General features: G+C 44.9%; 1 long non-coding RNA gene across 1 annotated transcript; it reads left to right on the plus strand.

Annotated features, from left to right (window-relative positions):
- The first annotated feature begins 2,373 nt into the window (after window positions 1–2,373).
- Window positions 2,374–6,915, plus strand: LOC115522304. Its single transcript, XR_003971340.1, has 3 exons — window positions 2,374–2,555; window positions 4,485–4,584; window positions 6,529–6,915. It is a non-coding gene; the product is annotated as an uncharacterized LOC115522304 (long non-coding RNA).
- The last annotated feature ends 5,746 nt before the right edge of the window (window positions 6,916–12,661 follow it).

Below are 12,661 nucleotides of genomic sequence, written 5' to 3' on the forward strand. Positions count from 1 at the left end.
CTTCCTAGGTGTGTGGCTTTGGGCACACTGTTGAATCTCTCTGTGCCTGAAGTACCACAGGCAACAGAACCAATCTCATCAGGCGGTTTTAATGATTTTCGATGTTAAGACGTGGAATGAAAACAGTCCTGGAATAAGACATGATTTTTACAGATACGGAAACTACAGGTTAAGTTAAATAATCTTCTGCTAGGAATAGGTCACAACCTTGAGTCCATCTGATCCTAAGCCTGTGTTCTTTTATTTTTGAGAGAGAGAGAGACAGAGACAGAGTGCAAGCTGGGGAGGGGCAGAGAGAGAGGGAGCCCCAGAATCCGAAGCAGGCTCCAGGCTCTGAGCTGTCAGCACAGGGCTGACATGCAGGGCTCAAACTCATGAACTGTGAGATCACAACCTGAGCCAAAGTCAGATGCTTGACTGACTGAGCCACCCAGGTGCCCCACCCAAGCCGGTGGCCTTAACCACTACTCTGTGTCCCCTCCATGAAGGCACTGATTCCTGACAGAGGCATACTGGGCAACAGGAGGCAGGGGCAGGCTGACACTCTGTGGGGAACAAAGTGAGGCCTCCTGACACCCATAATAGCGCCTCATGTGATCCAGGCTGGAGGGCATACGAATGTGATCTGGAGAGCTAAATTCTTATCCTGGCCCTGTCACTTCCTAGCTGTGTAACCTTGAGCAGGTCGCTCACCTCCTGGCCTCAGATGCCTCACCCGTGCAGCACGGAGCTGGATCCCCTGACCCGGACATTCCCCGGTTCAGACTCCCTGCAGGCTGTGCTGCCCGTAGCTGGGACTCTGGCCCAAGAGGTGGCTGTGCTGGGGGTGCGGAGGCTGAAGGCTGCTGCTGTGTGGGTATGTTTGAAGGCACCTCCAATGACAAATGTGTCTGAGCAATCGTTCTGCTGTCCTCGCCAACATTGATTTTTCCAAGTACGGGATCAATGCACTGCTGAGATGGAGAGGGCAGAGTACGCGGTGTTCTTCCCTGAGACCACAGAGGGCAGGCCCTTGCACAGCGGTCTGCTTCGGGAGCCTGACTTTGTGGCTTACCCTGGGGCTCCTGCAGGCCTGGCAGAGAGGGGTGTGGGGGGGAGAATTAGAAAGCCCTGTTTTCTCCAGCTTGGAGTCCAGGAACACATGCCACCTGACTTCCAGCCTCAGCTTCTCTACTTCCTGCCTCTGGAACCCCGAGTCAGTTCGTCTCAGGGCCTCGGCTTCCTAATCTATCAAAGAAGACAACCGTATCTAAGGCGAGTTTGGGGTAGTAAGGGGTACATGGAAGCTCCTTGCGCACGGTCAACTTCATGAGGTGGGTGTGGTCTTCCCTTCTGTGGGAAGGTCCTAGTGCTCAACAGAAACCATTCACAAATACCTCCAGAGTGTTATGCTAAGTGAAATAAGTCATACAGAGAAAGATACCATATGTTTTCACTCTTATGTGGATCCTGAGAAACTCAACAGAAGACAAAAAAAAAGAAGTTACAGAGAGAGAAGGAAGCAAACCATAAGAGACTCTTAAAAACTGAGAATAGGGGCGCCTGGGTGGCTCAGTCAGTTCAGCGTCCAACTTCAGCTCAGGTCATGATCTCACGGTCGGTGAGTTCGAGCCCCACGTCAGGTTCTGTGCTGACAGCTCAGAGCCTGGAGCCTGCTTCGGATTCTGTGTCTCCCTCTCTCTCTGCCCCTCCCCTGCTCATGTTCTGTCTCTCTCTGTCTCAAAAATAAATAAAAACATTTTAAAAAATTTTAAAAACTGAGAATAAACTGAGGGTTGATAGGGGAGGGAGGGGAAAGTAGGTGATGGGCATGGAGGAGGGCACCTGTTGGGATGAGCACCGGGTGTTGTATGGAAACCAATTTGACAATAAATTTCATATTAAAAAACTACACAAACACCTCTAGCCTCTGGGACGGAAACCAAAAACTTCGGTTTCTCAGGAGTACAGTTCTGCCACAGTGGCGGGAATATCTAAGAGTATAGCCATGACTTTCTACTTAACACCCAAAGCAGGGTCTGGGTGAGGAGCATGTACATCCATACGAAAGACTGAACCCAGCAGGAGAGGCAGTATGATGAAGACCAGAGCGCCGTGCTTGGCGTTGGCTGGGCAAAGATAAGCGGATGGCCCGGAGGGAAGGCAAACTGGTGAGACGAGGGCAATGTATTGTGGCGGGTGTGCAGATGCTATGGGGGCACAGAGCAGGGACATCAGCCCCAGGCGAGGTGGTGGTGTGGAGACAGCAGGGGGTTCTTCCTGGAGAGGATGATGTCAAAGCTGAGACTGCAAGGGCTGATAGCAGATAAAGGAAAACAGACGTTTTAAAAAGGGGGATTCAAAGCAGAGAGCACTGTGTGTATGCAGAGCAGGAAAGAACGGCTGGCTGCCTCGGGGAAGACAAGTAGTTGGGAATGGCTGGAGTGCAGAATCCTACAGTGAGGGACGTGGGGGAAGGAGAGAGAAGGGAGCACTGAGAGAAGCAAGGGAGCAGAACAGAACACTCTTCTGACTTCCAATTTAAAAATACTGTAAACACCATGACAATCAGAGAGGTAAGTGACTTGTCTGAGATCGCATTGGGATAAAAATGTCCCAGAAGCGTGTTGAAGGTGAGGTGGGTGTGAATATGGCTAAAGCACTGCTCCCCAGCCTGTCTGCCAGGGATTTTGCCATGAAATGTTGCCAAAGGCGATGATCACAAGAGGAGCTGCTTAGCAGGTGAATAACATACTAAATATGAGGTATTTGCAGAGCAGTAAGCAATATCCCAGATGTGCCTGTGTCAGAAGAAACTAATTATACTCTGGAGACAGGAAGCGCGCACACGTGTGTGTGTGTGTGTGTGTGCGCGCGCGTGTGTGTGTGTGCGCGTGCATACGCATGTGTGCCTGTGAGACAAGAGAGCAAATCAACCTAATCTGACATTTCACACTCTTGCCAGGACCTTGGCAGATAACCTCTATTCAGCCAATCTTGGTTCTTCCCTCTTCGATTCATACCTTCCTTAGGCTTGAGCAGGAATCACTTAGAAATGGGATAGACAAATCCCACATTAAAAAAAACAAAAACCAAAACAAAACCAGGGGCCCCTGGGTGGGTCAATTGCTAGAGTCTGACTTCGGCTCAGGTCATGATCTCATGGTTCACGAGTCCTAACCCTGCATCGGGCTCTCAGCTGTCAGCGCAGAGCCTGCTTTGGATTCCCTGCTCCCCTCTCTTTCTGCCCCTCCCCTGCTCGTGGTCTCTCCCACAAAATAAATACACATTAAACAAAACAAAACAAACACTCCCCTCTTCAGCAGTGCTGCCCTTCAAGAGGAACAGTCATTTTCAAACAGTGAGGAAGGAAAACCCAGAGCAGCTTAGTAATTTCCGCAGAAAAAGCAGAAGGGCAAGGGGAAGCTGGGACTGGAACCCAGTTCCTTGCTTCCTGACCCAAGATGTGCTGTGCCTGCCTGGGGTGATGCTTGTCTTATACCACCTGTGCCAGGGGTGATGGGGAAACCGGAAAGTTGTGTCACACGTGGGACCACTCTGGGCCTTTTCTGCGCGGCCATGGATAACCCCATCTATTAAATCCCTACAGAGACACTGGTCACCTTCCACCCCAAGCCCCACCCTGACCTTTGTTTTCATGACGAACATGCCCTAAAAGGTAAGGTGAGGAGGGTCAGGGACATGGGGTGCTATTTTAGGAATTAGGCCACTTTATGCCAGATAACAAGGGGCTGCCCAAATGTATGACAACGAAATCTGCCCCGATGAGGGCCCTCAACTGGAGCCAAGGCTTTCAGGGGTGTAAGATATGAGATGCAGCAGCAACAGAGAGGAGCAAACTAGCCACTCGTCCTGACTTACCTTTGATTCCTTTCATGCTCATTATCCAGGGGACCAGGGAGTGACATTCTCCGGCCTGAGGGGCCTGCGTGGGTGGAATGTCTGTGTCATAGAGTGATCGCCAAGATCCTGGGCCAAACCCCAGGGAAACTGAATTGCGAAGAGCTGCAGCCAAGCATTCTGGAGGATTCTCCCCAGCACACTTGGACGGGGGGCTTACTGGTTGCTGACTTTAGATTTCCTGTGGTGGCGCTCTGCCCTCTAGTGGTGGACCTGTGGAAATTACCATGTTACCTTGGCAGCCTCCTTCCCAGAGCACCTGGGACTTGAGCCTCAAACCTGAGCTGGGTTCTCTTGAAAGCCTCCAGAAAAGGGCCCTGTTCCCATTGGCTTCCTGCAGACAGGCAAGAGAGAAGGAGCATGCATGGGGACGGTGAGGAAGGAATGCTGAAATGCGCACATGGTCACACAGCTCTGCTGTTGTATAAACAATGGCAGGCTTTCTATACAGAAATAGTCTCCCTAACTCCTGTGGTGCCACAGAGGGACAGTGAATGTTCCTAGCTCATGGTGCTACTATGGCTTTTGTTTCTACCTCCTCTCATCCCCTCAGTCCTCTAAGTTTCTCCTCTTCTGTCTCCTAGGACCAGAACTTGCCAAGACAGTGTCAGAGAAAGCCACTGGTGGACTGGAAGAACATGATCGTTGACCACACTTGTGGGAGGAATGCTCCAGGTTTATCAGGTAGATTTCATGCTATGTGGACCCTCTTATAGTGAATAAAAACCATAACAGCAAATTCTTCTATAGGGCCTACTTACTCTGTGCCTGGAAATTTTTTTTAGGTTATTGTCGCACGTTTACACATTTAAATGCTCACAACAGCCTTGTGAGGTGGGTGCTGCTGTACAGATGAGGAAACAGGCTCAGAGAGGTTAAATAAATAGTCAGGTAGAAGCAGCAGAGCTGAGGTTCGAAACTAGGGCATCTATTAATTCCCCTCCTATCCTGCTTCTATTACTTCTCCTGCCTCAGAGTAGGAGATCGGTGGAGGCTGAGGGCCTGGATGCAGAGAGCTAGAAACTGGAACCCCCTGAGGGAACAGCAGGATTCCTGGATCCCACCAGGGGAAAAAGTCAAGGCTGGGTGCCTTCTCTGAAGCATTCTGCACTGCAAGTGTCATCTGAGTGGACCTCCCTGAGGGCCTGTCTTCAACTAAGATTGGAATCAATGGCTTCCACAAGATGAATCAAGGGCTCACAAATTTTAACTTGGAAACTCTTAAGCTCCTTGAGAACAGGAATCATTTCAATGGTGACTAGTGTCTCACCGTGCTTTGCACTTGGCAGGTCCACTGTATATGCCTGTGGGGTGTAGAATGCAGAACTATAATGATTAACACTTAATAAACACTTAACAATATGCCCGGGAGTCTTCCAAGGGCGTGACGCGGATGATCTCATGTAACACTCAGTACATCCTTATGCATTATCATTGTCATCATTACCATCCTCACTTCACAGATAAGGAAACTAAGGCACTGCAGGTTAAATAACTGTCCTAAAGTTGGTCACGAGGAGGATGAAGTGAGGATCTTAATCCAAGTACTGTATCTCCAGCGTCTAGTCCCCTAACGACCATGCTTGCTGTCTCTCTGGGTCAGAAGGAAGAGAAGGATTAAGATAATAGGAATAAAAAAGTCCTCAGGACGCCCACTCTGAAGCCAACAGTTCTTCCTTGAAGGAACAATGAGGGGATTCAGGGATTCAAAGTACATTTTCTGGGGAGAAAGACAACAACAGCAGATAAGCTTTACATGCGGGCCAACTGTTGACTGAGTGCTTTTAAACCTTGAAGCTCCCTAATCAGGTAAGCACTACCATCATTGCCATTTTGCAGAGGAAACTGAGGCATAGAGAGGTTAAGTAACTCGCCCAAGGTCACCCAGCCAGGAGGTGGTGGAACTGGAATTTGAATGCAGGAGGGTGGGCTCTCAGCTCTGGGCTCCTAGCCACTGTGCTGTACTGCCTAGAGCTTTTGTAAGTATCAATAGGGGGCCCGGACATCCTGCAAATATCTAGACCCGTCGCTCAAGAGAAGTTAAGCCATTTCTGCTTCTCTCGCCATATAAAAACTGAGGTTTTCCTGAGTATTCATAGAAGATGAGAGAGAAGAAAACACAAGGATACAGATTAAGGAGTTTGATCTAATGGCTAATTATTCTGTTCCACAAAAAGTTCACCTGTGAGAGGGGAAGGACAGGTTTTTGTGGCCTGGGTGGCTCCCTGAGCATTCTCTGCTCCTTTTTGTCTGAGCGTGACCCAGGACTGCTAATGCTGGGCTGATCTCATGGAGCACAATGTCTCACAGAATCAAAGATTCTCAGAACAAAAACAAACGTGAAGGCCAACTATTTATATGTGCTCTGTCTTATTCCCCAAATAATTTAAGGTGGCTTAGCTATCATTCCAGACCCGTCTGGTACAGCATTATTTGTCTGCCTTCACCTTCTCCAAACTTGTCCCTTCTTCCACCTTCTCCCAGAAACCTCTTTGCGCTCTCATTGCTTCCAGACCTGCTCCTATGGGTGCAGATAGAACATTATTTGCCCCACATCCCATTTGTTAAAAATCCCACTTTCTTCCTTTTGTCAGTTCGTTTGCCTTAAACCTGATCTCTTTCATCCAGGGCTAACAAACTGGACTCCTGGGCATAACTTTGAGAATACGGCCTATCTAATTAGCAGCTCCTGGTGAAGGAAATTCTGCAAAGACAAGAGGAAGGGAAGGCCTACTGGTGCAGATGTGAAAGAAAGTGGAATTTCAAGTGGTAAAGCCATTTAGGAAGAAAATTTTAAATAAAGTTGGGGACTAAAAACCTTGAAATAATATTGAACCTACTGTTTTGTCCAGTAGGGGTACTTGTGTTAACACTTAAAATTTGCAACCCTTCTGTTCCCTTTCCTGTTAGAATACTAACCAGTAACAAATAAAAGTTGGTCTTCCATTGTGTGCACCCCAAAGGAGATATTTCTGTGACAGCCTCCTTCAGAAATGAGTGCTGTGTCCGATAAAATGTAACCTAAAATCCGATTTTATATGCTGTTCAATAATTGGTATCTCCTGGATAATATTCAAATGGGTATCTCTGATTTCTGAAGATCTAAATTAGTTCCATCATTTTATAAGGAAAATTTTCAAACCTACAGAAAAGTTGAAATAATTTTCACGGTGAACATTTGCATATCCACCACCTAGATTCTATTAATAACAATATTTGCTTTGCCACATCTATTCACATGTCTATTTATTTAGCAGTCTTTTTATTCTTTATGCATTTCATGGTAAATTGCTGATGTTGGTAGATTGATAGGTAAGTAGGTAGGTAGACAGACAGATCTGACACACAGATCTGATAGAAATATAATTTATTTTACCTTCTTTTAGAAGAATCATACATGGAATTTAAGAAACAAAATAGATGAACAAAGGGGAAGGGAAGGAAAAACAAAAGATAAACACAGAGAGGGAGGCAAACCGTAGGAGACTGTTAAATTCAGAGAACAAACTGAGGGTTGCTGGAGGGGTGTTGAGTGGAGAGATGGGCTAGATTAGCGATGGGCATTAAGGAGGACACTTGTTGGGATGAACAATGGGTGTTGTATGTAAGTGATGAATCACTAAATTCTACTCCTGAAACTACTACTACACTATTTGTTAACTAACTTGAATTTAAATAAAATCTTAGAAGAAGAAAAAGTCCCTATAAACAAAGTGAAGACTCTTGTAGATACATTATCTTATTAATTATGCATATGAGTAATTATTGCTATTTAGTACACAAGACGTTCCTACTTTTTCTGTGAAATGGAAGCAAGCCTATCTGCCAAGAGATAGGAAACAGATACGATGTTTGAGGGTTAGGGAGAGAAGTAAATATTTTGAATAGCCACTGAAAATATGAGTAAAAGCTGACTTCTGCTAGTTAAGAGAATCGCCAAGCCATGCAGTGGAGAACTGACACCATATTTTTGAAGTGGCACCAATCTGCATGTTTGTGTTATGTTCTCCATCAGTCCAAATGGGAGTAGAATGGCCAGATGGTCAGATTAATCCATGTTGGGCACATGTCACAGGAAGACTATGAGACAAGAGGGTTGAGGATGCTACAGAGAGAGGGTTCATAGTGACACAGAGGGTGTCTCCCAGCTGGAGAGGGACAAAAGTAAAAATTGCAGGGCACTGTTAAATCCTGAGGACAAGCAGGAGGCAAAGGCACAGTGATCGGATGTCGTGATCAGACTGTAGGCATGACGACAGTAAGAGGGCGAGAGAACTAGGTGTTCGTTAGGCTTAGTTATCACTATTCATCATTTCAGAGATGGATCATGATAAAGAATAAGATTGGTCGGGAATACAGTGGCCAAAGGAAAAATGGACGTCAAGGAATTAGGATGTTTTGACATTGAAGTTTTCATAGAATATGTTAAAATTACATTGATGAGTCAAGTGCCAAAGCTGTGTATGTGGGATTGATCTCATTGTGGCTGAGACAGAAGGTGAGGTCTCCTGGAAGAGTTCTAGGGAGATTTCCTCCCTGATGAGGGATGTGGTGAAACCTTCCCTCTCCATTTCTGCTTTTGTGTATAGTTGCTCAAGGGATTTTTTTTTTTTATTTAAAAAAAATTTTTTTTTCAACGTTTATTTATTTTTTGGGGACACAGAGAGACAGAGCATGAACGGGGGAGGGGCAGAGAGAGAGGGAGACACAGAATCGGAAACAGGCTCCAGGCTCTGAGCCATCAGCCCAGAGCCTGACGGGGCTCGAACTCACGGACCGCGAGATCGTGACCTGGCTGAAGTCGGACGCCCAACCGACTGCGCCACCCAGGCGCCCCGGGATTTTTTTTTTTAAATGTGTGGGGCTACTGAAGCAGTCTTGCAACCACTGAGAAAGCCAAGACTTGCTGAGAAGGTATCTTAGAGCTCTGGTGTGGGTGTGGCTGAACTGCTGAAGAAACCCTACCTCTGTCCTATGGGGATAGCGTCAGTAATCATCCAGAAGCTTCCCACCCCACGCTTATGGACCAGAGAGGGAAGGTTGGTACAAAGAGCACAGATGAGGGTGGGGGGATCTTTTCCAGACATTTATATGCCCCCAACCTGGAACATCTTGGTCTAAGAAGAGAGCAGGGTTGACAGCTTTTAACAATTGATTATCTTAGAACACACTGGTAAATGGCAGGGGAGGGGATTAGATAATTAATTATAATGAGTTCCAGGAATCATTGCTTAAAAGTTTCATGCTTTTCTCTTTGTTCAAATTGACCTGAAAGCCTGAGGGGCTTCATTAAAAATCAAGAGTTTTAAACACCAAGGGAATGTAGATTTGTTTAGACTTACCTGGTTTTACTGAGAAAGTAGTCCAATAATTATGTATATATAATTAAGATTTAGGAATCAACTTCTCTTCTACACACTACTTGAGTGATTAAACGTAATCCTCTATGGGCAGGTTCTTGAAATTACAAAATATGGGTCCTGAGGGACTGTGAATGATGGAGCAGTTCCAGTTAAGGACCTTTCTTCTCTGAAGAAACAGGACACCCTCAGGAATTACAAAACAGACATGTGGTGGAAAATCTGGTGATTGATCCCTCTGATACTGATGCCAGATGGCAATGAGGTCACTACATCATGAGTCTCAGGGCTGGTCTCCAGCTCTCCAAGATGTGCATCACTCACTATGGCCAACAGCTTAGTTGATGGCTAGAATGGAATGTGGCTAAACAGGTTTTGGTTTATTTATGTTTTCATACTTTATTGTCAAATTAGCTAACGTATAGTGTATACAGTGTGCTCTTGGCTTTGGGAGTGATTCCCATGATTCATCGTCTATGCACAACACCCAGTGCTCATCCCAACAAATGCCCTCCTCAGTGCCCATCACCCATTTCCCTGCCCCTCCGTCCTACCGCCCCCGCCTCCGCCGTCAACCCTCAGTTTGTTCTCTGTATTTAAAAGCCTTTTACAGTTTTTGTTTAGATCCCTGATGCTGAGAGTCAAAATGGCCCAACATCAGATTGGTGCTACTGAAACACAGCTGTTCTCAGAAAGTTTTCCCTGATCCATCCTTTCTGCTTCCTCATCTTCTAGAACAATCCATGATCCATCTCTTCTGTAATGCATGTGGACAGTAACAATATTTTCATGTTTCTAAATAATAATAATAATAAGAGTAATAATAATAATGCCTCACATTTTGAGCACTTAGCTCACATCAGGGACACTGTTGAGCATTTTGCATACCTTAGATAATTTAATCCACCCAATAGCTCCATGAGGTATGTACTTGTTATTCCCATTTTACAGATGAAGAAACTGAGGGTTAGCAGGTCAACTTACTGACTCAAGGTCCTTCAATTCATATGTGGTAGAGTCAGAATTTGAACCTCCTACTATGATTCTCAAGTCCATACTCCTCCCCACTATGTAATGTCAATTCCTTCTTATTACAGCAAAGAATACTTGTGACCGGAGTAAGTAACCTCTCTCTAAATTTATTTCCAAACTCACAGTACTCTTTTTGTTCTAAAACCCCACAAAGACTGGTAAGACAAAGGAGTATCTCTTCCATCATAGCCTCCCAAAAGTTAAAGAGGCAAGGCAGGTACATTTCAAAAACTCAGAACAACCTTCTTTGTATCCATAGGAATCACACAGTGCCCAGCATATAGAAAGTACATAATAAATAAATATTTAATGAACCCAGTTATACAATAGTGACTACCCTACATTCTTTTTTTAAAGTTTTAATTTAAATTCCACTTAGTTAACATACAGCATAATATCAGCTGCAGGTGTAAAATATAGTGTTTGAACACTTCCATACATCACCCAGTGTTCATCACAAGTGCCCTCCTTAATCCTCATCACCTACTTCACTCATCCCTCCACCCACCTCCCCTCTGGTAACAGTCAGATTGTTCTTAATAGTTAAGAGTCTGTTCCTTGGTTTTCTTCTCTCTCTCTCTCTCTCTTCCTTTCCTCATTTGTTTTGTTTCTTAAATTCCACATGTGAGTGAAATCGTATGGCATTTGCCTTTCTGACTGATTTTGCTTAGCACAATACTCTGTAGCTCCAGCCATACTGTTGTAAATTGGCAAGATTTAATTTTTTTATTGCTGAATAATATTCAATTGTATATATATATATATACTACATCTTCCTTATCCATTCATCAGTTGATGGATACTTGAGCTGTTTCCATAATTTGGCTATTGTAGATAATGCTGCCATAAACACTGGGGTGCATGTATCCCTTTGAATTAGTATTTTTGTATTCTTAGATAAATACCTACTAGTGCAATTGCTGGATCGTAGGGTAGTTCTATTTTTTTTTCAATATATGAAGTTTATTGTCAAATTGGTTTCCATACAACACCCAGTGCTCATCCCAAAAGGTGCCCTTCTCAATACCCATCACCCTCCCTCCCCTCCCTCCCACCCCCATCAACCCTCAGTTTGTTCTCAGTTTTTTTTTATCTTAAATAGTAATTTTATTTTATTTTATTTTTTTATATATATGAAATTTATTGACAAATTGGTTTCCATACAACACCCAGTGCTCATCCCAAAAGGTGCCCTCCTCAATACCCATCACCCACCCTACCCTCCCTCCCACCCCCCATCAACCCTCAGTTTGTTCTCAGTTTTTAACAGTCTCTTATGCTTTGGCTCTCTCCCACTCTAACCTCTCTTTTTTTTTTTTTTTCCTTCCCCTCCCCCATGGGTTCCTGTTAAGTTTCTCAGGATCCACATAAGAGTGAAACCATATGGTATCTGTCTTTCTCTGTATGGCTTATTTCACTTAGCATTACACTCTCCAGTTCCATCCACGTTGCTACAAAAGGCCATATTTCATTTTTTCTCATTGCCACGTAGTATTCCATTGTGTATATATACCACAATTTCTTTATCCATTCATCAGTTGATGGACATTTAGGCTCTTTCCATAATTTGGCTATTGTTGAGAGTGCTGCTATGAACATTGGGGTACAGGTGCCCCTATGCATCAGTACTCCTGTATCCCTTGGATAAATTCCTAGCAGTGCTATTGCTGGGTCATAGGGTAGGTCTATTTTTAATTTTCTGAGGAACCTCCACACTGCTTTCCAGAGCGGCTGCACCAATTTGCATTCCCACCAACAGTGCAAGAGGGTTCCCGTTTCTCCACATCCTCTCCAGCATCTATAGTCTCCTGATTTGTTCATTTTGGCCACTCTGACTGGCGTGAGGTGATACCTGAGTGTGGTTTTGATTTGTATTTCCCTGATAAGGAGCGACGCTGAACATCTTTTCATGTGCCTGTTGGCCATCTGGATGTCTTCTTTAGAGAAGTGTCTATTCATGTTTTCTGCCCATTTCTTCACTGGGTTATTTGTTTTTCGGGTGTGGAGTTTGGTGAGCTCTTTATAGATTTTAGATACTAGCCCTTTGTCCGATATGTCATTTGCAAATATCTTCCCATTCCGTTGGTTGCCTTTTAGTTTTGTTGGTTGTTTCCTTGGCTGTGCAGAAGCTTTTTATCTTCATAAGGTCCCAGTAATTCACTTTTGCTTTTAATTCCCTTGCCTTTGGGGATGTGTCGAGTAAGAGATTGCTACGGCTGAGGTCAGAGAGGTCTTTTCCTGCTTTCTCCTCTAAGGTTCTGATGGTTTCCTGTCTCACATTTAGGTCCTTTATCCATTTTGAGTTTATTTTTGTAAATGGTGTGAGAAAGTGGTCTAGTTTCAACCTTCTGCATGTTGCTGTCCAGTTC

Source organism: Lynx canadensis, chromosome C1, assembly GCF_007474595.2.
Source record: "Lynx canadensis isolate LIC74 chromosome C1, mLynCan4.pri.v2, whole genome shotgun sequence".
NCBI lineage: Eukaryota > Metazoa > Chordata > Mammalia > Carnivora > Felidae > Lynx > Lynx canadensis.